Genomic DNA, 25245 nt, shown 5'->3' with positions numbered 1-25245 from the left:
ACATCTTGGTATATTAGGCTCAGTCTCATTTTCTCTATAAACAATGAATAACCATCCAATTTCCAAACTTTCTGTATTGGGTATGGCTGGGATGGAGTGAAATTTCACCATCGCAGCCCTCATAGTGCTGTGCTTTGTATTTGTAGCTAGAACAGTGTTGATAACACACCATTGTTTTGGTACCGTGGAGCAGTGCTCACACGACACCAAGGTTGTTTCTCCAACCCCTCCTCAGAGGCCAGTAGGCTGGGGATCGGCAAGAAGTTGAGAGGGAACATAGCCAGGACAACTGACGCAAACTGACTGAAGGGATATTCCATACCATATGATGTCATGCTCAGCAATAAAAGCTAAGAGAAAGGAGGAAGGGGAGGGAGCATTTGTTATAGAGACATTTGTCTTCCAAAGCAACCGTTATACATACTGGAGCCCTGCTTCCCAGGAAGTGGCTGGACATCACCTGCTGATGGGAAATAGAGAATAAATCTTTTTGCTCTGCTTTGCTTCATTTTGCTTCCACATGCGGCCTTTGCTTTCCTTCATTAAACTGCCTTTATCTTGATCCATGAGCTTTTAATCTTATTTTCTGTCCCCATCTTGCTGAGAAGGGGGAGTGAGAGAGCAGCTGAGTGGGAACCTGGCAGCCAGCCAAGGTCAACACAATGCATTTTCATTGATCTATTTTCTTATGTAATTATTATTTTTGGAGAAAAAACTGTCTTACATCAGCAATGATAGCTTTAAGAATCAGTCTTCTAAATTCCTCTCATCTCTGACATTTTTTGTAAGGATGTCTCAGTTTTCCCCACTAGCATCTTCACAAGCAACGTAATTCTCCTTCTTGGATCACTTAATGGGATCATTCTGGAATGATGATTCTTTGAAGATCAAATTTTAAGAGAAGAGGAAGTGCTACTGTAGCGGTACCACTGCAAGTGATTAGAAAGCCCTGTAGCGGAAGAGCAGAACAACATAGAGCTCTTTCCCCAAAAGCTGTCCAAGGAATTGGTTGGTCTACCTGGCTAGGCATTCTTAAATTAGAAAATGGATCACCTGCTGAGTCAACAGGTCCCAAAGATGACTCAAACATGACTAGGAATCAACCAGATCTCCCAAACTCCACCAGGTAAGGGGACACAGGACTGTAGGAAACAGAGTTCACTAAATTCAAGTCTAAATGCTGAAATTTCAGCTGGAAAACACAGAACATAAATTAGAAGAGAAAACCTTCAATGAATAAAAATATACACATAATACTGTCCTTCACTGTCTTTTAATCTCTACCATTATGAATCATTCAAAAGTCAGAGGAAGAAATGACAGAGGAAGACTGCTAGTTTCACAGAAATTTCCAAGAGAAAGAGACAATGTTGGAAATTGAAAAATCAGAGGAAAGTTTTCCTGCCCTTAAAGTGCAGTTTTGCCATAGTAAGGTAATAAAACACATTTATTATAGAAAAGTAAATTCATGTTAGAATATATACATAGGGTAGATTTTCCAGTCTGTTTCATACAAAAGTAATTAGTTTCAAAAATACAAAAATAAAAACTGGTTATACCAGGCTTCTTAGAACCTGTCATATCTTGTATGGTGCACGTCAAATAGGACTACAGTACGTACTACAAATATATCAGGGCAACTCAATGAATTGTTGTGTTATAGTGCCCAAAATAATCTCATTGAAGCTACACTTAAAAGCAAAGTACATAATTTCATTGTGGGAAATATGACTGGCAAAGATTAGATTACACTCGTGAATCATCATTAAAGGATGCATTTTCTCATCTATTCCTTATAAAAGTATATATGCAAGTTTAACAGAGAATAAAACTGTGAGACAGTAAACAAGACTGCATAACACAAATTATCATTCTTTAAATCTATCCAAGACAAATCTTAGAATAATACAGGGTAATAATCCTTCACTGCTTAGTAAATCACCTGGGTTATTAGATAGAACTAATTTGTGTCTTGATTTAAGAAAAAAATCCTTAAATTCAAAATCCTATATACAGTGATACCAGTCTTTATTAAGCCCATACTTGATTCTTGGATAGAAGAGCTATTTAAACCTTCATACATGTAACCTTAGGTTGCATGCATTATTAAGTTTTCCAGAGAAGATATTTGACAATTTCTTCTTCTCTCTGATACTCTTTGTCATTCTGGTTGGAGATTGTGCCTAATACAAGTACTTGGTCCTCTTTTAGCCTACAGCTGCAATTATCGTCAAGGACAGAAATTTAAACACCTGAAACTGGGCATGCAAAACACCAATTGATTGTACACAATGTATCAGTAATTTATAGTCTTGACAATTCTTAATAAATTTATTCACACAAAAAATTTGCATAGCTTCTCACATCTCAAGTTTTCAGCAAGTGGAAAGCCAGACTACTGCTCACAAAGCTTCAATCAGCGGAAAGGTTACAGAGCCAATCATTCTTATATTACAAGAAGCATTGCCTTTTAAACATGAGAGCCAGTTTCTATGAAAGCACTATAAATCTATCAGCACAACACTTACAAAGGCATTAAAGTTTTTGTCAATAAAGTCCTTAAAATACTGTATATCCAAGAAAGCATTAGAAGTGGTACATAATCTCTGTGTGTAAGGACATAAATATGCAACCTTTCCAGAAAAATTTCAAATACTGTAGCTACTGTAACTACGAACTTAAGAACTGCAGTATATCGGGGATAGTCGACCAAGAAGTAAGCAAACAAAAAACATCCATTACAATTCTTTCTGAAAATGTGCATGTGAGGACAAACATATTGACACATGTGAGATGCTTGGATACTGTAATCATGCACATTATATAACGGGAAAAATATTAAAATTATTTCTTCAAAGGCTATTTGTTTTTTTCAGAGAAGCTGCTTCCAATTCCATTATTTTTTCAGGCTTTATTTTGATTTAAAATAGTCTGACTTGGTCTGCTAGTTTTAGGATTTAATGTACAGGATTATCTTCTACTGCCACAGTGGCTGTTATGATAGAAAAGTAACTTACCTAATATTTGATAAGTATGCTGTTAAAACAAAGACAATTTTGGAAGTGCACTTTTAATATGTTTTATGTAGGAATTCTAATAGACTTATATCATAGAAAACAAGGAAACAATTGTTTATAACAAAATGAAAATAATACTCCTGGAGCCTTATGCTTCTTTTAGGAAGTAATATATTTACATTAACACAAGTCATGATTGACAACTGATATGTTGTATTTGGTTCTGAGGCTTGAATTAGAAGCAAAAAATTGTTTTGCACTACAGAAATTATGTCAGAGTGTATGACTTGCTTTTTTTTAATGTTGCACAGCTTTATGTCATGTCATAACATATCACAAGCTGTGGCTGACAAATAAGATAAAATACTATGCTAGTACAGCAGCCACAGAGCACCTTAACCTGAGAGCATCAATTGCAATATAAATGTACTGCAATGACAAGCACAATTCCAATGAAAACCTCTAGGAAGCACCAAATAAGCGAAGAGATATTATTTCCTTAGCTACTTTGATAATAATCAATAAATTTGGTAAACTTATCTATTATTATATTTTTATATATTTTATTGGTTTTATATTTCCCCTTGTGATCCAAATACTGGCTTCTGCTACACAGATCAGAGAATTTGGATGCAAAACTCTAGTGTTCTCTCTCTCACCTTTGTTTCATATACTGGAGTATTTCATTTAGGCTAAGGTTCAATTTTTTTTCATAGAATCATTGATGTGTAAGACTTATATGTTGAAGACTACTTGTGAAGGTCATCTAGACCAGCCTCCTTCTCTAAGCAGGTCCAGTTAGACCAGGTTGCTTAGGGCCTTGTCCTGTTCCATTTTGAATATCTCCATGATAGAGATCCAACAACCTCTATGGGCAACCTGTGCCAGTGTCAGACCACGCTCAGGCTGAATTTTTTTTTCCTTAATATTTTTATTAATTTTATTAATACTTTACTAAGCTCCATCTTGGTTTTGTTGCTTCTTGTCCTATCACTGTGCACCTTCTAGAGGAGTCTGGCTCTGTTTTTTCTGTACCCTCCCATCAGTTACCTCTATACAGCAATAAGGTCTCCCCTCAGCCTTCCCTTCTTCAGACTGAGCAAATCCTGCTCTTTCTGCCTCTCCTATTATGCTTCAGCCCTCTTATCACGGTGGCCCTCTCTGACAGTATGTCACTGACTGTCTTGTACAGTGGAGCCCAAAAGCGGACATGGTACTCCAGATAAGGTCTTAGAAATGCCAGAGGGGAAGAATTGCTTCCCTTGACTTTCTGAATACTTGCTGATACAGCCCAAGATGCAGTTGCATTTCTTCACTGCAAGGGTATACTGCTGACACTTTTTTTTAGTATGCAAACTATGTTGTTGTGTGCTTATGTTAGAGAAAACACAACCAAAGAGGTGCCCTCATCTCTAAATCATGTTATCTGTTTAGATGAAACAGATAATGCTTACAAGTCTTTAATCCCCATGGGAGTACATTCCTCTCCCAGAGCAGCTCTTCCTCCTACACAAAGGAGTGTTAGCGTGGCTGTTCTATGCTGAGAATACTCTTATCCCATCTAGTTTCAGACCATTCATACAGCAAGGTAACACCTGCTATAAAAGCACCAGAATGAGGTCAACAAGAAACGATGCACAAGTTTCACAGCTAGTAAGTATTTACAACAAAACAGCAAAAAAATTTTGTTCTCTTTAAGATTCTGCCCTGTTGCTCATCTCTGTAATGCGCTTCTCCCAGGACATAGTATATCCACTTAGTAAAATGGATTGTGCAAAATGGGCATTGGTGACTTATCCGAATGAAAGTGTAGCTTTGGGTCAAAGCTCCATGATAGCAGCATGATAACTTCATAGATAAAGCCACTGCTGAGATGTCACAATAACCATGGGCGACTGAGGGAGCCATGAATGATACAGACATCCTTGGGCTGTTTTTGTGTCACTAGTTTGTGTTGCTATAGGAAAGCAGCTGGTAAATTATTGATCATACAATGTTGAATAGTGACAAACATAGGAATGAGAAAGTATGACCTATGAGTTTCTCTCAGGGTATCACAGAACAGTCTACAGATAAAGATAAGGTAAAGAAAAGCTTATTGCATTGAAAAGGAATTAGAAAATAGTCTTAACATTACTGCTACACTGAGAGTTTTAAGGGAAGGACCTAGCTGTTCTATAACCCTGTTTCACCAAATGTCTTTGAGGAAAAACAGAAGACAGGATCCACATGCATATTCTAAGATGAAAACTTTGCCAAAGCAGGAAACACTGATTTTATAAGATATAGGAAGAACTTTTAAAAAGAGGTGGATCTATAAAACTGCAATTCTGTGGCTGTTTGCTTACAAACTCTCCTCTTTCTTGCTTTCCCTGCTGCTACTTCACCCTCCTACTCTTCTGTCGTGTTCCCTACCTTACCACCTTCATCTTCCAAGTAAAAGTAAATAAAAACCATGGTGATAGAATAATTGCAGTATCTGCTGTGACTCTGCTATCTCACTTTACATCTGACTTATCTACTTAAACTGTAAGGGGTTTTTTCTGTGTTGGTTTTGTTTTTTGTTTTTTTTTTTGTTTTTTTTTTTTTTAAGGAACCTCATCTGGCAAAAAAATAATTATCTTCCATTACATAATTTTAAAATTTCTGCTTTAGTTTATTTTGGAAAAGCAAAAAACTTATATAAAGATTATTAATTTTTTAGTGCACTGGCCAGAAGTATTATATTTTGTTTGCAATATGGGCTATGTGATACATGGTTTGTGGAATGAATTTGATTAATTACTATAGTTTATGTAGTTTTTACTTCAAGCATGAAAAATAAATCCTTTTGTTTCATCAATAGTTTTTTTCTCAGTAATTGTGAAAGTTCTAAAGTACGCATTTCTAAATAAGCAGAAAGCACAAAGATGTTGTTATGCTTTTAGCTTTAAAAATAAAATACTATTTTTGTGAATATTTATGCCCCTAAGTGACAGCTCAGCATCCTCTCATCCATGCACCCTTGCTCTGAAATTTGGTTTCTACTCTGAGGTGACAAGTTCACTATCTGCAAAGATTACAGAACACCTATTTACGTATTCCCCACTGATTCCTCTCAAAATCATATTCTAGGATTTTGCAGTATTCACTTGTCACTAAAGACACCTGACAGTCAAGACTCTGAGAATAACAGTAGTTAGGAATGATTTTCTATATGCATCTGCACAATTATTTAGAAATTCTACAGCTAGAAAAAGTTCTTTAAAAATAATATTATGAAGCTTAAACTAGAAAAGATATTAAAAAGGATTATGCTAAATTGAAACTTCCAAAATGACAATAGAAATTTCTGCTAGGTATCCATAACCATTCACGGTATATTTCAAAAAGCCAATTTAAATTTTAAATAATCACAAGCGCCACTGCAAGTTGCATCTCTATTATGCCTGTCAGATGCTCTTCAATGCGATCAAGAGGGCAATTCAAATTTATAGAAGACACTTTTCACCAGATTCTTCAGAAACTGTATCTTATTTGAACTTTATGACAGTAAAAAGGAGAACAAACCTGAATAAAAGAAAACCTTCCTAACTTGGGCATGGTGTGATTCTGCCAGCCAGTGGCCAGCATACTAATAATTTCCATAGTTAATAGGTTACTTCTCCGAGATGATAACTTTTACACAACTTTCACAGAAGGATATTGATGCGATCAATAAGTTAGCTGTTACTTAATCAGATAATGATCTATTGCATTGCTTCTAGGCAATAGAAAGTCAATGTAACGTGTGTGCACTTTTGCTAGTTGTTGGAAATGTCTTAATTCAATTGCATGGAAAATTAACAGTTGAAAACCAAGGAAATCTCTTGTAGTCACACAATCAAGAATTATGTTCCTCATCCCACCCTGATGAATTTTTAGAGAAAATCCATTGCAATCACTCTACCTAGCATGTTAATCTGATTTGGGGAAGGAAAACCTCATGTAGTGATTTCAACTGTTGTCAAATCATACCAAATTTCAGAAGACAAATGCTATGATTAGCAGATGAAATAAGGCAACTCTGGTTTAGGAGTATTGACACTACTCAGTGTGGGAGAAACAAGAAATCAGTGAATATTGTTCTATTGCACAAATACATGTGTATGCTGCTGGAGTGCTGGAGAATAATGTTTTAGAATTTGTGATCACTGATCATTTAATGCAAAACGTTTGAGATTATCTCTGGCACATACAGATAAGCAATATTGTATGTGGCCTGTGGGGCAAAGATAATGTATTTTTATCAGTTCTCTGAAATTCTTACCAATTCAAAGAGTAAGCCTTGTAAAATAATAATCATCTCTGAGCACTGATGGGTATGAAATTTCAACACTTCTGTCATTTGCCAAAAAAAGCCAACTAGCCACACAATGAATACTAGTATCTAAATATGACGACCATGATGGTTCAACATAATCTCAGAATTTTTAAGAGACATGTAATGAACACCACCTAGTAGCTCTGTGTACTAAGGGCTCTTGTTAGTAAGAGCTGGAATCAGTTGCTGTTTCTATAGTAGGCCTATTTCTTCTTCTCTTACAGCTTTCTCATACTGTTCCAGGCAGTATGTTCTACATATGTTGACAGTGATGGCCAAAGATGGTCTTATGTAGAGCTATAAATACGCTAAGGTTGATCTTTCATTAGTTCAACAGATGCCTAGAAGGCGGCAAAGTTTCATTTTATAGAAATTGTCTTGACAGTCATATCCTCACACTATAAACAGAAGCAAACCATTAGGTGAAAAATTGCCAAATTGCCACTGATGAACCAAACTTCAAGGCTTCAGGTTCTCATCCAGGAACTCTCCCTCACTGGGTGATGTTCAGAACACAACAGCATGAGATACTCTACATTAACAAAGTGTCATGCTAGTGAACTGAGATAATTGCAGATGTGGGCATACAGCATACACAATTAAAGGCTTCTGTGACATGCTGTGACATTGTTAAAAAAAAAAAAAGTTGAACAACTCTTAAACTAGCCTAGCGCTTCTGAAACTCATGTTTGTATTGATGCAACTCAGAAGAGAATTCTGCCTATTATTTCCTTAATGCCTTCTAGTCCTTCCAGACTTCCATGAATGTAGGTTAACAACAGAGCACTTTGTCCATAACAAACAAGTTTTTGTATTAGAAATCAGAAGCCAAGAGAGTTGTGAATGTTTCATATAACTACTAATTTAATCATTCAAGGTCTCCAGGAAGAAATTCTGACTAATATCAAGATAATATTTTAAATATTTTTTCTGATGCACCATGAATATGACAACCATTCACAAAGCAGTTCCAGGCATATACAGTGCTGGTGAGGTAGTGCATATATCATGCCATGCCCCAGAAGCAGCAATAGACTCTCACCATAATGTCACTTAGAATAACAGTATCCCTGGCAGTGTTAGAAATGTATGAAAGGCAAAAGTGAATAATGCTGAATTTCTCCATGTACTCTTTGTAAGGCCTTATATAGTACAGTTTTATTTCAAAATAAAGTCATAAGAATTGCGTCACAGACTCACTTGTAAGGTCAAAATAGTCATATGCCTTGATATTAAATAGATTATACTAATATTCTTTCTTTTCTTGAAAAGATGTGGATACATCACCTTCTCTAATATTTAAGGTTCACCTTCATCTGCAGAATTTATATATTTTCTCTGGATCATTGTTTAACTTACAATATAAGTATTAGCTCACCTATACTTAATGCTGCATGTCATTTTCCAATATTCGAATCCTTTTTCAGATTATTATAATTTTGTTAAACTTCATACACAGAGGCTGAAACTTCCCATAGTAGGTATTTAACTCATTGTATTAATACTTCAGTTTGGTTTTTTTTAAAGTAGCAACAAAAAGAAGCTACTGCCATAATTACAATGAAGAAACACTACTTACACTTTTTTTTTTTTAGTTATTTTACTTTTTCACAGTTGCTTTGTTGAAGTTCTAGTAGTTTGAAATTGAGCACACGGTTGTCAGTTTGTCAGGGATGCACTCTTTGCCATTCCTCTGGAAAACAGTACCCAAGCAAGGCGTTTCTGCAGCAGACCCCGCTAAGGCTCTGCCTCTGCAGACTGCCTACGTAGAGCGCGTTCCACTCACCTTGCTTCCCTGCATATACCGAAAGAGAGAGATGTTTCAGAAATTGCTGCTCAGGCAGCTGACAGCCTCGGTTGTGCTAGCCAGCAGACAGGTACCGGGAAAGCGCGTGTCGTTATCGCATGGCAGCATGAGCCGAAGCTGGGGCCCTCTCGGTCCCTCCCTCTCTCCCGGCTCTGCTGTGCGCTCTTGCCTTCCTTCTCACGTCAGCCCGGGTGCAGCACAGCCAGCCAAAAGCTTTTTAGCAGTGTTTGTTTTCAGCAAACCCACGAATATCTGTGCCAGCAGCACCAGCATGAGTAGAAACTATATGAACACACATTCAGACACGGTGGGAAAGCGAGGAGGGCGCTGGCTTAGAGCTGTCATGGGACTGCGCTCTCTCTTCCCATGTTTCTTCTGCTTCCGCCTCTTGGAAACCAGCTAGACCAGGGTGAAAGGGGGAAGCAAAAATGAAGGTAAGAGGTAGTGGAAACCAACTACAATTAATAGTTCTCCTAAACACAAAAAGATCCGACTCTAAACTGTGAGCATCAGCATTCCCCACCTAAGCCAGTAGCTGTCAATCTCATGAATATCTCACAGTTCTTACATTGGCCTAAGTTTTCAAATGCGTAATTTTCTGATCCTTTTTAGAACACAGACAAAAAAGGTCACAAAACCCAAGGATTACAAAATTTTAGAAGACTGGAATTAAATTTACCTGTCCAATTCTAATGGGCGTTTTTCTTAGGATTCAGTAGTCAATCCTCTGCAGGTTTTTCACATCTCCATACATAGAATGGGCCACTTTCAAGGAACAAAATAGTGACTGCACGCTGAGATACTTATTTACAGTGGGAAGATGCTGAAAAAGACCTCCCACAAAACAAAGAAAATGCATTATAGCTATGGGCAGCTGCACTTTGTCCTAGAGAAGTAGGTGTTGTCTTTTTTTTCAAAATTTCTGTGCAATAGTAAACAACTTTTTTTCCCCAGTAATACTTTCCATAACTGGCCATCATTTTGATGTTGCATTTCTTTAAATAACCAAAATACAGAATTTATTGACAGAGCTTGGTGAGTACCCACGGCTATCACTAAAGTGTCTCAAAGTTATTAAGTGTTATTCAAAATGGTAAATTACTTGAAAAAAATTAAGCTCCTGTCATTTCAGATTAAGATTCAAAATCAGTGGATGTTTTGAATGATTTTTACCTTGTCTTGTGCCATTTCTCCATCTGTCAAATGGAGATAATATTTCTTACCTCTCCTGGAGAGGAATTTTCAAGATGAATAAAGGTTTGTGAAGAAAAGCGCATTTGTTATTCCATAGGCAGTTCAATATAGAGATGGTATAAAGTAAAATATGGCATGGCAGTAGAGAATGAATGATGACATAAAATTAAATTGTTTTCCAAATACCTCTTAGAACATTGTTCTTTCTACTGAGTCATGATTCCTGTAGAAAAAAAATAGTACTGTAGATCCCTCTGTACATACATTCCTATCATAAAAGCCAGGTTACCTGAAACAATTTCTGATCTGCTAAAACTTCTGAATATTTGAATTATGTATGATAATACTTGATAATTTATGTATGTATGAGCTTGTTAGAATTAAATCAAATGCATACTTCTCTGTGTTGGAGGATTTTTGTTTTTCTCCTTCCAGATACTATTCATTCCTCTTCCCAACAACTTTCATTGCTCTTTTCTGAACCTGGATCCATTTAATGAATAGCATTCTGGTAGGATACTGTAAAATAATTAAGGCAATGACACAATTTCAATAGAAGTTTTGAAGTTAAAAAAAGTTTTATTGCTTCTCTAATTCATACCACTGGTGAAAGCAGCTAAAAATCACAATTGCTTATTTTGGTACAGGTCATATTAAAATTCCTTGTCAACATACTATCTGATTTCAGTTTTAAGCCCTTCAGTGTTATTTCTTTCTACATTCCCACCTTTTGGATTTATTTTTTTTTTTAACCAGCTGCACAATATTTCCACATGTTGAATCAATGCCTATACTTTTAACTCCTAATTTTCTTTCCATGTTTTTAATCTGGTACAGAACTAGCTTGTGATTTTACAGGTGAGATACGTTATCAACTATACATCTTAAAATGCTCCAAAACCACAGTAGTTAATAAATTCTGCTTGCATTTTCAACAAGATTCATGAGTTTGAAAAAAGGAGAGTTATATCGTGTCTGTCCCATCTACCTGAAAACAAACCTTATTGTGAGAATTGAAAAAGCAGCAGAAATTCGGGTTCTTTGCTGCTTAAAAAAATACATGGTATTGGATGGGCTCCTAGCTACCTGCAACTGGATATTTTTGAGGTAGATATTTTAATTCTGGAGCATATCTTTGTATGTTCTATTTTCATTCATGCAAGAAGGAAAAGTCAGCAGCCCAATATTCAGTAACAGAGCAATGAAAAGGATGTTAGTTTATTGTCTCAAAACCAGCAGTCACTAAACAGTTACTAATTCTGTGTTCTCTATGTATATATTGGTCTTAGAAAACAAATAAAACATCATTCTTTAGCTCTTATCTGGAGAAGATTTAACATGTCCATAATTTTTAGCGTGTGCATACTGTAACTGCATTCAATCTGAGTGCTCAACACATGTCTCCAAAAGCATCTGCAGGAACAGACACTTACATAATTTTACAGAGTTCCTGCATGCAAAACACTATATAAATTGTGTGAATTTCTTCAGGGAATCTGCTGAGAACATTGGCCAAGTTAACATAGCTATATGATTTACAAATGTCAAAAAAGCTTTAAAAATGAACTTTCTATATATGCATTTTCTATATTTGTATAGACTATATATATAATGGGTATGCATTCATATATATACAATCATAGACTCACAAATAAATGACAAAAATCGGAATTATTTTTATATCCATGTATTGGTTACAATTTTCTCAGACAAGGATAGGGAGGAAATACTGCATTTAGAAAATACAATGAAACTAGTAAGTGTTATCATTTTCACTAATATCAGATAAACAGAAATTGTCTGTTCCATGCTGGGCTTCAGAAGAAGAAACTAATAAATATGCATGTGTAAGCAAAACTGTTTACGCTACCAGCAACTGCAGTAGACCTTCAAAAGGGTTTCATTTTTAAGTTCCTTGTTTTGATCTACTTTTATTTTCCCCAAATATTCACTTTTGCAGTAAAAAACAGTATAGGTCCTTCCTGAAACAACATTTTAAAGTTCAAAGCCAAATACTTTAATAAGGTCATCCCTTTCCCTTATCTATTGAACAGTTCTAACCATCTTCCTTCCCGGAACACTGAGAATATTAAAAAATTACTCATTTTAAACTTGAAATGTAGTGTGTAAATTGCTCCTACTATAAGACTGCAGCATTGAATTGTCTAATAAAAACTTTATTAGTGGCACAATAAGCAAGACGAATACAGTGATCGACTTGCTAATCCAGTGAAAATGGGAGAACCTCTGAAGGCAAAAAACAACAAAGTCTAATTTTTTCTTCTCTCACTTCAACTGCAACAGGATTAGAAAAAAAACAGGCTGAAAGAACAACATCAGGCTTGCAGAATTAGAGCTTGATTTACCCCTTCCTTTGTGGAATCATGTGCGGCTGTCCAGAAAGAGCTTAAAATGTCACCGTATCAGAGCAGTGACGTGTAATACTGGTTCAGGTGTAAATAATAGTTCAAGACACAAGAACGCAGCAAGTCTGTTCTAAACTAGAGGATAATTAGGAAATGATTCATTTCCATGAGTCATTTCCAGCTGCAGCGTATCTCCCACCACCCTGCATAAGCCTGGGCGAGAGTTTCCTGAGGAGCTCTCCTTCAGGCACGGTGGCACAAGGTGTGGGGTGGCCAGCTTGGAGCTGCTGCCATGCACCACAGTGCTGGCACGTGGCCCCACGCACACGGTCGCAGAGCTGCTCGCAGCAGAGCGTATATCCGGCAGCAATCCTGCCCGGTCAAGTATCCCTCAGTTCCAAATGGGAGAAAACCAAAAACTTCCCACACAAAACCAGAAAAAGAAGTCTGTGGAAAAAAGGTTTCACCTGTTAGAAGTATCTCTTTTGATTTATGTGATGTAATACTGAAACAAAGTTTAAATAAAGACAGAGCAAGGCTTTTGAGGGAAGAATGTCATAGGACTGACTGGCTGTCTCTCTGCCAGCTTTATGAATCTAAGCCTTTAAAAATTCTCTCTTTTCTGACTATGATTTAATTCAGTCCTTAAACAAAGTACACCTGCCTGCTTGAAATCAACAACAACAAAAACATTAACAGTAAAGATGGATTTTGTGAGGAGTATGAAAGGAGAAAGCACATTTAAAATAAAAGAAAGAAGTAAACTGGAGGGTTAAGAGGTCAATCAAGTTTACTAAAGATCTGGAACTAAAATCCAAGGCATACAGAAAGTTGAGGCTGAAAGATGAAAGGACATGCTTGTATGAAACAATAAATAACATCAGAATTATCACTAAAAAAAATCTATTTAACCTTAAAATTATTTTCCCATCATTTAACTGCATTTAATTGACTATACAAATTTTGTCTCGACCTATGATATTGATCACCTGTTTCTGGAAACGCTAACCATCGCTTCTGAGGAAAGTAAAACTCCTAAGTAATGTCATGTAATTCCTATTAGATGCTAAGCTGTTGATGGTGTAGCCATAAGGAAGCTAACTTTGGATATGGAGTTTATGATCAAGTCACTTGTATTCTTTCCAGGATGGATTTTTCTCTCCAGTAGCATTGCACTGCCATACAATCTTCATACTAGTTCTGTGCATAGCTCAAGTTTCCATGTTCTGTTCTCAGAAACCTTCAAGACTGGTTCTAAGCAAAAGGTAAGGAATAAACCTGAAAGGTATTATTTTTATTTTCCAGTCAGCCATTTATATGTTTGAACTTCTCCATTCAGCTCTTGTGTGTTAACATACCTTTGCACAACATCATCAATTAATCTCTGGTAGAAATAATTTAGAAGTTTTACACATTACCACATGTATTTCATAGTACAGTTACTGTTATTGACAAATAAATTATTGATAAATAATTTATTGATAAATAAATTACCTATCCCTATACTGGATAAAAAGGAGTTTGGAGGCTGTGTGCCTTTGTTTTTAATAGCTGAAAAAAGAGCTATGAATATTTTGTTTATTTTTAAAGAAATGAGTTGTCTCTGATTCCACCTCTTCTCACGAGTTATCAAAAGTAAACTTGCCAGTCTTACAACCTGCTTACATAAACAAATAGGTAATAGTTTATTTACCACAGCAAACAGTCAACTGAATGTGAAATATTGGCTTCTTTCATTGCCCTGTATCCTCCATTGTCTTCCAAGCAACACTGTTTCCCTTATAAAACAGGGAACAATTAGTTTACAGAAGTTTACCTTTGAAGGATGTTTATAGATTGTTGGTAGATTTAGAGGATGGACTGAAAAGCTGGTCTTGTATAGTTTGGCAGAAAGACCTTGGAAACTGCAAAGAAACCTGCTTGCTTCCCACACAGCAAACAAGCTTATTTGCAAATGGTGTTTATGCTGAATAACCTACTGACAGCTTTAGAGTTATTTTTTATGTATGGCTATAGTCTATTCAAAACAGTATTTTACAATACAGCTAACTTAACAAATGCATGTTTTTAAGAATCCCCAAATACTTTAAAAGACAGGATACTTTATAATTAGGGTGAATCCTACTGAAATGTTTTAGAATTTACAACTGAGAAGGAGAAAAATTAGAGAAAGATACAGTATTTAGAGCAATTTTTTATTCTAAAGCTTCTAAATCAGCATAAGCCAATTTTAATGGGCTATGACTGCCATAGAAGGTCAGTTTCTGGTCTATACAGAACTAATAGGTGGTCCAGCTTTTCTAGATCAGCTGTACAGATCACAGTAACTGTTATATTTCTTCTAATATGAAAAGAACAGAACTAAATGATATAATAAATATGAAATACGTAATAAACATATATAAAATCTTCTGAAAAAGGTTTCTGAACAAAATGCTTGTGTGTGTATAAAAACAGGTCGCTAAGCTATCTCTACAACGTACAAACATGCACAAGGTGTGGTGCATCCGGTGAGTATAAGGCAAGCAGACCAGAGAGGACCACAGGGCATAGTACTGTAATCGCCCTTGGGGGAGTGAGAGGTGTCACTTTTGCTTGGGCAAATTTTCCCATGTGTGAAGAGATTCTGAGAGAACAGCAAACAACCTCTAAGGAGTAGAAAGCAATCATTTGTTGGCTAATTCACATAAAGATAGCTAGGATTAATGAGTTAGGCTAAGCATTAGTATGGTGACCTCCACTAATGATGTCCTGTGAGTCTTTGCTGACTTCCTTTTATTTATTTATTTTAAACTTTTCTTATTTCACATATCTTTAGCCCATGTGTTGACTCCTACCTCAATGAGTTTCTCATGAGTTTCTGAGCTTAACCAAATGACCCTCCTGTACCAGGTGCTGAGGGTTACAAGTCTGTGCTCCTCTGGTGTGCAGCAATTACACCAGCATTGCATGACATACAGATGAATCCCCATCCTGGTGCAGCAGCACATCTCCTTAGCAGAATACACCACACTACACTCATCACTCCATATACAAAATGATGAGAAATGTTATAAAAGTAACATAATATGTACTTTACATTTTTTCAGCTAACAATTTAAAATATATTCTGTCAGTTCAGGACATGTCACCATGCACAGAGGTTGCTTTGTCAGTCTCCTATTTAGTGATACAGCTAGTGTGGGAGCTGGAAGTAGATCTCATCTGTGAGAGGAAAGGAAGAATTAAGACAGTTCTATTTTGCTTTTTTAAAAAGAGCACAAATATTGAAAGGCTTCTGATGGCAACCTTCCCTTTACTGATACATTAGCTCCAAGAAAGCGAGCTTGTGCTCTGTAGCAAGAACAAGGGACCTTTAGGGAGATGTGTATATTCTATATATTCTAAATGATAACTGTCATGCCAGGTGCAGACTACTGCCCAGTCCCACCAGTGGATATTGGCTCCCCGATCAGCAGCTTCTGAGCAACAGAAAGGACATGTCTGTTGGAGGTGACCCAGACTGCTTCACTACTAACATACAGTGAGTGACAGGTCATTACATATATAATATCATTTGTATCCTCTACGTGTGGTAGGCCTGGGGGTACCAATTCCTACAGGTATACCCATCTTACAGCAGCTTGTCTAGCATCATCCCGAAAAGTTAGGTTCCTCAACTTGAAACAGTGAGAATGTCTCTTCCACCAGGAACATGATTAATGAAAGCAGCTGGAGCAGAGGTCACAGCAGAAGAAGGAGCAGGAAATGGTGGCATGTTGTCACAACTATCACATGAGTGGTAACTGATTACTGGTGGTACCTAGGGCTCAGCTCAATTTTAATTCATGATGTGTGTACAAACTAGAGAAGTGTTGTTTATGTTACACATGATAGAAAGGTTTATAGGAAAGTAAGTACAAAGGTGTCTGAGATGTCTTTCTCATCCAGAGTTGTCCCACCAGTGCTATTGAGCATGGATTCAGCCAGTCTGCTTTAGAAACAGCCAGCTCTGGAAGTTAGCTGCACAGGGCCAATTGGCCAGGAGGACATAAAACTTTCATGAGACAGGATCACCAGAGCAACAGCATAATCTGATTGCTTTTTATAACACACGGAAAAGACAAAGTCTTTCCAAAGATAATTTTAAGAAGGAAATCAAGTCATTTGACTGCTAGAGGTAGTAAATTAGAAACACCTTCCTTTGGCACATAGAGCTAATTTAATACCTTATGTATACATCCAAAATACGGTTCAATTATAAGAGAGTGGTCACGCTTTAAGACTATTCTCATCTCTAATTCCATTATGGAAAAGCCTTTTACCTGTCTTGGGCATCTATAGGAAACTTTACTTTGGCTGTTCCTTACTACTGGCAATGCAAAAGACTTTGTGTTGTTCCCCTTGTTAAAGAATGGAAATACTGTGCTTATCATCTAGAGCAGTTTTGCAAGATCTGCCTTCTAAGGTGGCCTCTACCTTACAAAGGCTTTTTTTTTGTTTGGTACAGCACCCTCACCTTGGGCAGAATTTCAGAAGCAATGGCCCATTAGTGCTTACTAATCAACACAGACCTTCTGGCACAAGAAGCAACAGTGCAATCTAAGACACTGAGTTCTTAGCTTTGGGGTCTTTTTCGTTTGTCTTCAGTGCTAGATCAGGTCTGATGTAACTACGGTTTTTTCTGACAAAATCTGAGTCTAAAGTCACATTTTCATATTTTGATATAGCAATTGCATATCAACATTTCACTTCGTGGTGCTTCATGTCGTGGTTTAACAGCATGTCAGTCGGCAACCAAGCACCACACAGCCGCTTGCTCACCCTCCCCCCTCCCGGTGGGATGGGGCAAAGAATCGGAAGAGCAAAAGTAAGAGAACTCGTGGGTTGAGATAAGAACAGTTTAATAATTGGAATAAAATAAAATTAAAAAAAATAATAATAAAAACTGTAATGAAAAGGAAAATAATGAGAGAGAGAGAGAGAGAGGAACAAAACCACTCACCACCTGCTGACCAACACCCAGCCAGTCCCTGAGCAGCGATCGCTACCCTCCCGGCCAACTCCTTCCACTTTATATACTGAGCATGATGTCATATGGTATGGAATAGCCCTTTGGCCAGTTTGGATCAGCTGTCCTGGCTGTGCCCCCTCCCAGCTTCTTGTGCACCTGGCAGAGCACGGGAAGCTGAAAAATCTTTGACTAGTGTAAGCATTACTTAGCAACAACTAAAACATCAGTGTGTTATCAACATTATTCTCATACTAAGTCCAAAACACAGCACTAAACCAGCTACTAGGAAGAAAATTAACTCCATCCCAGCCACAACCAGAACAATATCATCTGAAAACAGTCAAGTTAAAGATACCTATCCTGAGAATACTAAGGACACAAGAAAATAGAGAAGACACAAGATTTGTGAATGTGTGTCAAGTTAATCAGGCTTTCACCTCATCTAATGACCTTATGCATTACAGATCATGACATTTTTCACTTATATGTGCAGATGGGAAATAATTTTTTTCTAATTAAAAGCAAGAAATGTAAGGAGTTTCAGGTAATAAAAAATAGTATGAAATATTCAGCCATAGTACAAAAGAATGCCTATATAGAAAATATCCCATCTTGATCATTAAATAAATACAAAACTATACAAAAGTGAATATATAATGCAAAATTACTTAAACCAACATGTCATCATTGGTGTTTCACCAAATATCACTAACTATATCTTTAATGTTAGTTTTCAATATTGTCTATCAAAAGGATATTGTATTCTTTTTCATCCACACAGTCTCCTGCCAATACACTACAGTTTCGTGAGTTATGACAAGTCATTTGTCACTCCACAGGGCAAAATGTTATTTGAAATAAATGACAATACTAAGATGAATTTGAAAAAAATAATTTTCCCATTCTGGAAATGGAAAGCTGTTCAGTCTTAAAAAAAGGTTCTTCGTAATTTTCCAATGCAGAACAGCAAAAAGAAAAACCACTAAAAGCAGCCTTCAAAGCAGCACACAAAACCAATCAGCAAATTGCTTCTTGGCAAGATGCATGAGTCTGTAATACCCCAACAGGCCTTGGTCACCCTGGCCACATAACCTCTCTTGAACAAACACATACATACATATGCACACCCCTGTCCAAATTCAATGCTTGTGAACACAGTTGCCTATCAAAGTAGGTCTTGAGGTAAACCAAAACCACAAGTAAAACAGCAGAGATTGCTGCAGCGTGCACATTTCTAGTTGGTGAGCAGCCAGAATATATCCCATATAATGAATATGTAGATATACTAATCAGGTAATAAGATAAAGCACTGCTGGCTCTCTGTCCCTCTCTTGTAAGGTCTGGGGAGACTTCGTCATACACTTATTTTCATTCAAAATGGTGGTGACTGAAAGGTGTATCCATTTACAAATAAATCCTTTAAATAGGACACAGAGCCTATAGGAAAAGCAGTGCTATGTGCAATTCCCTTAACTCTTCCCCCTAATGAGCAAAGCGAAAAACAAGTATCTCATACACTCTAAAATTAAAATCTGTACTTCAAACTCTGAAATATTTCAATGCTTTCTTCAATTGTTTTTGGCAATTTTAGTTAATGTTTTTCTTAATTCTTCTTTACTTAGTATCTTGTTCTCTGTGTTTTGAAGGTTCAACACCAGACACTCACAGATGAAGTTTTCTAAAAGGGAAACTCCATAAAGGACTACCAATTGCAAAATGGCTGCTACCTCACTCTTCTCAGTGTGACTGACTCCTGGCAGCATAAGATGCCTGAGTGTCTCCTAGCTTTTTTCCCTCAGGGGAAATAACAAGAGACAGAGGATTTTTTGGAAGGTGTCGGTTTATTTCAGTGCCATTGGGAACAATGAGGTGCAGCAGCCAGTTTGGAAGGAAACTTTTATGTTTCTTGGAATAGAAACTTCAGGTAATTCCTCTAAAGATAGATAAATTAAGTTGCAAATGTCTAGTGGCCCAATACAACCATGTAAGTAAAAATATTTATTTTCAGTAATTCTCCATTGCACCCAACTCCACTGAACGCTTTTTTTTTTCCCCCACCCAGATAGTCTAACACTTAGAAATATCGCCAAGTATGCATGTATACAACTTGTGCATATGACAGTATGCATATAGAAAGAAATTGGGTTTGGCTACTTCAGTCCCACATTACATCATTTTGTCACCTGGTTCCTATGGTAGTTTGGCACCTTCAGTTCCAGAAGAATTATTTTCTCGACTCATCTCCCTCATGCGTCCAAACCAGCATCAACTCCCTCCCTGCACACCAGTGCACGTCTGCAGCCATTAAAGACCTTTAGCCCTTCCCAGTCCTTGGGAGGGTGACTTGAAAACCCTTTTCTTCTTTCTTTCTCAGGGCTGCTCTAAGAGTGTTAAATAAGAACAGATGAGCTAGAGGAAAAAGACAGAGATAGTAACTTATATGATACCAATAAGGAAAAGGAATAAGCAGTGTCTTTGTGAGGGATGACGTGGTTGTGGAAGAAAAATGAGGGACTGACAGGAAAGAGGTAGAGAGATATTGGAGAATGTAGTTCAGCTACTTTAATGCTATTCTGGCAAAACAAAATAGCTGTGAATGCAGTTTAGCTGATGACTATAATCTACTCAACCTGCGCTATTTGGTGTTGTAAAGCAGAACAAAGTTGATGCTGGATTTGCCATAAAGTTGACAAACAAGTTAATCATTTAGGATTAGGATTTAGTGGATTAGGTTTCCTCTGCCTTCCTCTGCACTGTGGCTCAGTAAGTCTTGTGGTCTGAGGACAGAAAGTCAGGAATTGCTGGACACCTGAACAACAATTAAACTCAGGTATTTCTATTAGCAAGTCTTGTCCATGATATCACTCACTTCTTTTACAGGCACCTCCATAGTTACTCTTCTAGGGAGAGACTTTTTCAAAATCTAAAATTACCTCCACATGAACTTCTCAAGAATGGTGGAATACATTTCAGGAAAAAAACCCACTATTTTCTGTATTCCAATAGCATCTAAAAACTCCCACCTAGCCTAGAGTAGCAGTTTAAGCATTGCACAACCATACAAAAAAGGCAACCAGTAAAATAAAAAGTTTTTTATTTAAACAAACAAGGCATTGAAGAAAGGTGGTATTATGCCCATTTTGCAAAGTGAACTGAGTCACCATCAGGCTGGCTTATCTAGGTTACACAGTAGTTTGTGACATTAGGGAACAAAGGAGTGGAATAGAAATAAAAATCTTCTGATTCCCAGTATACTGCCTTAACCAAAAAACAGGGTTGCTCCCCCCCAAAACAAATTTTGGTTTCTTTACATAAAAGAAATTAGTACCTAAGACTATATCTTTATTGCATAAATTATAAAAGCATAAATAATAATTTCATGTATTATAAATATTTTTTCACTGCTTATGCCCTTTAACATCCTACTTCCATAATGATTAGCTTTCATTAATTTTAACACATGCAAATATAATCATATGAAATGCATAACATTGGAAGAAAATGTATATAAACAAATTCTGTATTACTAATTATTTATTCATAGATTCTCTTGGAATCAAAACAGAGATATTAATTAAGAATAACTATGAAATGAATTAAACTGTAATTTTAATGCATGTTTCTAGTGATGGAAACTGAGCTATATTTATCCATCCAGCCTCACTATGTATTTCTCAATTTCTTCATATATAGATCTTTCTGCTATGTGGTGGTTTTCTTCCAGGAAAAGGTCTTAGAAGAAAAAAAAAATACTTTTTTTACAAGAAAAAATTTCTTTTGCTCAGTAATGGATTTCCTCCAGTCATTGCTCTTTCACTAACCCTGTGATTGTTTGCTTTATCACACATTCATTTCCACAGCCAATAAATATTCAGTTATCTTTTTCTTAAGAAAACAAACACCACTAACGCTGCCCATTAGTGTCTACATATGTTAATAGGAATATCTGTTTAATTCAATCATGGTTTTCCTTTTATTGAGAAGAAACTTTATCAAAGACATTTACAGAGGAATCTAAATAGGGTTCTCAACGCTCTGTTGTTCGATTTAGTTTGCAAGGATCATACCGGCAGTGGGAATGTCAGACATTTTGGCAGCTCCTATTGCAAAGGGGTTTTCCTTTAACATCAGTATCTCTCAGGGGTTTGTCTGCTTGAATTTATTTCTTGGTGGGATGGAGATTCCTGTCATACATAATGATCCCTATGATTGCTTCGTATAGAATTTCTCTGCAGAATTACACTGTGACCTTTATATTTCATTTAAAGTGCTGCAATAAAACGTGAAATGACAAGAAAGGCAACTAAAATTTTCCTCTCTGACACAAAGCCAACAAAATTTTCATTTACCAATGGAAGAAAACAGATCAATGGAAGATTAAAACTTCAAATGGAGGTGCTACGCACAAATGAAACCCCCAAGTGGTTGTTGATGCATGGACTTCACTTGCTCTCTCTTCCTTTGGTTGGGAAAAGATCTATATCTTATGGGAAAAGTTGGGTCACAGAACTATGTAGAGAAAGTGCTAAAAACATTCAACATCCATGGCATGACTTATTAACCGCTACAGTACAGAAAGTGGTGTAATTGCGAAGACAAACAGTGCATTATTGGGAACTGCAGGGCTACACAAGAGATCTAATATTCCTGCATCTGCCAACAATTACTGTTTATTTTACTGTTATAACAACTATAAGTCCTGTTCATGGAAAATAGTCCATTTAAACACTTTTCAGACTGGCAGTGGAGAAACGATATTTTGTAGGACAGGTTGTCCATTCTGATGACTTTTAAAATAATTTCTTCACAATAAAAGTTCCTCAACCTAGGGATTACTGTCTGGTTACTATTCTGTTTGCCAGGATTTGAAAAGTGCTTTGCTTTGGTTCTATCTTCTCATCCTTCTATTAAATTAGTGCTTTAATCCCATCAGCTTCAGCTGCTTAATGTTTCTTAAACATGGAATTTTCTGATCACCTCTGCTACTAATAATTTGATTCACCTGATGACAAATTCTCCTTTGCATGATTGTTGCACATTTCTTGCCATTTAAGGGCAAGATAGGCCTATTTTACAATGCTGCTTGTACCTGGCTGCAAATTTATTGTCTGGGGGATGGGGAAAGGGGGCCTACAGTCCTTAAAAGATAATACATTGTTTTACTCATGTAGGAAAATGGTGTATGAGATATGCTAGATCTTGTCTTATGAGTTAATTGTGCTAATGGACCATCCCAGCTACCTACTACATTTGATAGAATATGTCATTCCATTTCCTTCCCAGTTTAATGGCCATTTTCCCCCACCCACTACTCCAGTGGAAGTGCCTATGAGTGACGACATCTGGAAGGCATCTCAATAATTCAGAGGGCTTCACCTTTTCCTTCCTTTGTCGCCTCTGCAGCTCCCTCTGTGGCTCTCTATTCACTGCAGTGGGATGACATCCACTTCCCGCATCTGGATTTCATCCCACAGCTTATTGGACATGATGATTTGGACACAGGACAGTTTTCATTGTCCTTCACAGACAATTCTTCTTGCAATAATTTAGGACTTGACACTTGAAACTGGCTGAGTACTTAGTCCTCCAGGATTCTCGCTTTGTTTCAAAAAAATTTGCTGTTATGCTCAACTAGAGATAGAAACATAGGCAAATTGCAAGACATTCTCCATGATTCTTTAGTACAGCAGAAAGTCTGGATTAGCCTCACCACTCAGAATTTTACTTTCCCCATTATATTCTATTAGGATCCGATTAATTGTTTTTCTGCCTGGGCTTAAGACATATGCAGTGAAAATTGGCTTTCCATCTCCTTCTTAATTATTTTCATATCAGACATCTAGGTTCAGGAGAGCATTTAAAAAACTGCTAATAAGGTCCTGCATGATTTCTCATCACAGATACCAGAGCTTTTCATAGGTATCAAAATTTATTATATTGAGTCATTAAATTCCTAAATCTGGGTTTTATATGTCAAGCTGGAGATGGAAATTTTTTGCCTTAATAACCTAATATTAACCTTTCATACTAGTTTTTATATGTGTATAAATAGATCAATGAAAATCAAGGATAATTGGAGATAAGTTAATGTAAATCACGTGGTACCTGAAATGTAGCTTACTGCATGAAACAGAGCCTCAACTAATGTGAAGTATTTCTAGATTTTAGTAGAACCAGTAAGTTTACTCAACAGAACAAATGTACTTCTTCAATTGTAGAATAATAACTATTTCCTTTCACTGGATCAAGAGAGAAGACTCAGGAGATGCAGGTTCTATTTCCACTCTACTATGGGCTTGACAAGGTACGAAGAATATCCAGTTATTCTTCTCTGTACCTCAGTTTTCCAATACATAAAATAAAAATTCTATTGACTTCTTGGTATAACACTGTGAGGTCTCCTGGCTAAAAAGAGAATTAACAGAGTTGGGTACCATCATTATGAGATTGTACAGTTTCAAAATTCTCATCCACATTGCTTGACACCACATCAGCTGACTCACCTGCAGACTTGCACATCTTCCTCAATAATTACATTAAATGCATTTGTTGTATTTCAGTCCTCACCTATTTCTGGCAATACAAAAATGTTTTATTACTTACACTTTTCTATAACTACTCTTAATTTATTGATTTTTGTTAGTGAATATTGCAATTCATGAAAAGCTATAAATAGCATAAATGCATAAACTAATATTTCCTATGTGTCTTAAAAACAAACCAGTGTGTTGTAACGGAATATGAATCAGTTAACCAGAGTAATTTTTTATTTGCACTCAATCAACTATTCCTAACTTTTTATAGTATCTAAAGTACATCTAGAAATGCTGATATATTTTTCTAGCAAAATGCAATAATTTCGTAACATGTTATTGATCACTTAGTCACTTACAGGACTTTTAGCTAGTAAGCTTTTCACAACCATCTATTTGAGAAAATAGTGATCTACTTTTACACATACTAGGAGTTATCAGTTTTTTGGTAGTGAAGCTTTAGAAAGGAAACATTCTCCTTTTCAGTGGCTGTGTTTGACAAGAGCGTAGAAGCAATTATTAGGTAGGGACAGGTAGGAGAAGAGCTCTTCCTCAAAGACAAACAAGGAGGAAATACCTGTGGTTACCATCTGCAACAAAAGTCGCATAATTAAAATTTTATTTGAATTAGAGTCTTTGAGGAAGAAAGACTTTAAACTAAATGGAGTGAAGTGGCTTTAAAAATGCCTTAGCTCAACTACCTTAATTACTGGAGTTAGTGGCCCACATAGTAAATCAAGAAAGAAATGGTTTCTATGTAATTTTTTGCATTTTATGAAAATTAGGAACAAACAAATGTATCACTAAAAAATAAAATACAGTTTTCTAAACCAAATTAGAATGAAATAAAGCTCTATGATGAAAGGTCACCATTTAAATCACCTATTAAATTAATAGGTCAGTGGACAGAATCATTTAGTCACTAAAGATGAAGGGGGTTTTCTATGTTACTATTTCTTTCTTACACCTCACTGATGGCTAATATCTGTCAGT

The sequence above is a fragment of the Mycteria americana genome, chromosome 2 (genome assembly GCF_035582795.1).
Source record: "Mycteria americana isolate JAX WOST 10 ecotype Jacksonville Zoo and Gardens chromosome 2, USCA_MyAme_1.0, whole genome shotgun sequence".
Taxonomy (NCBI): Eukaryota; Metazoa; Chordata; class Aves; order Ciconiiformes; family Ciconiidae; genus Mycteria; species Mycteria americana.
The sequence above is the reverse complement of the archived record's forward strand: the minus strand, read 5'-3'. Positions refer to the sequence as shown.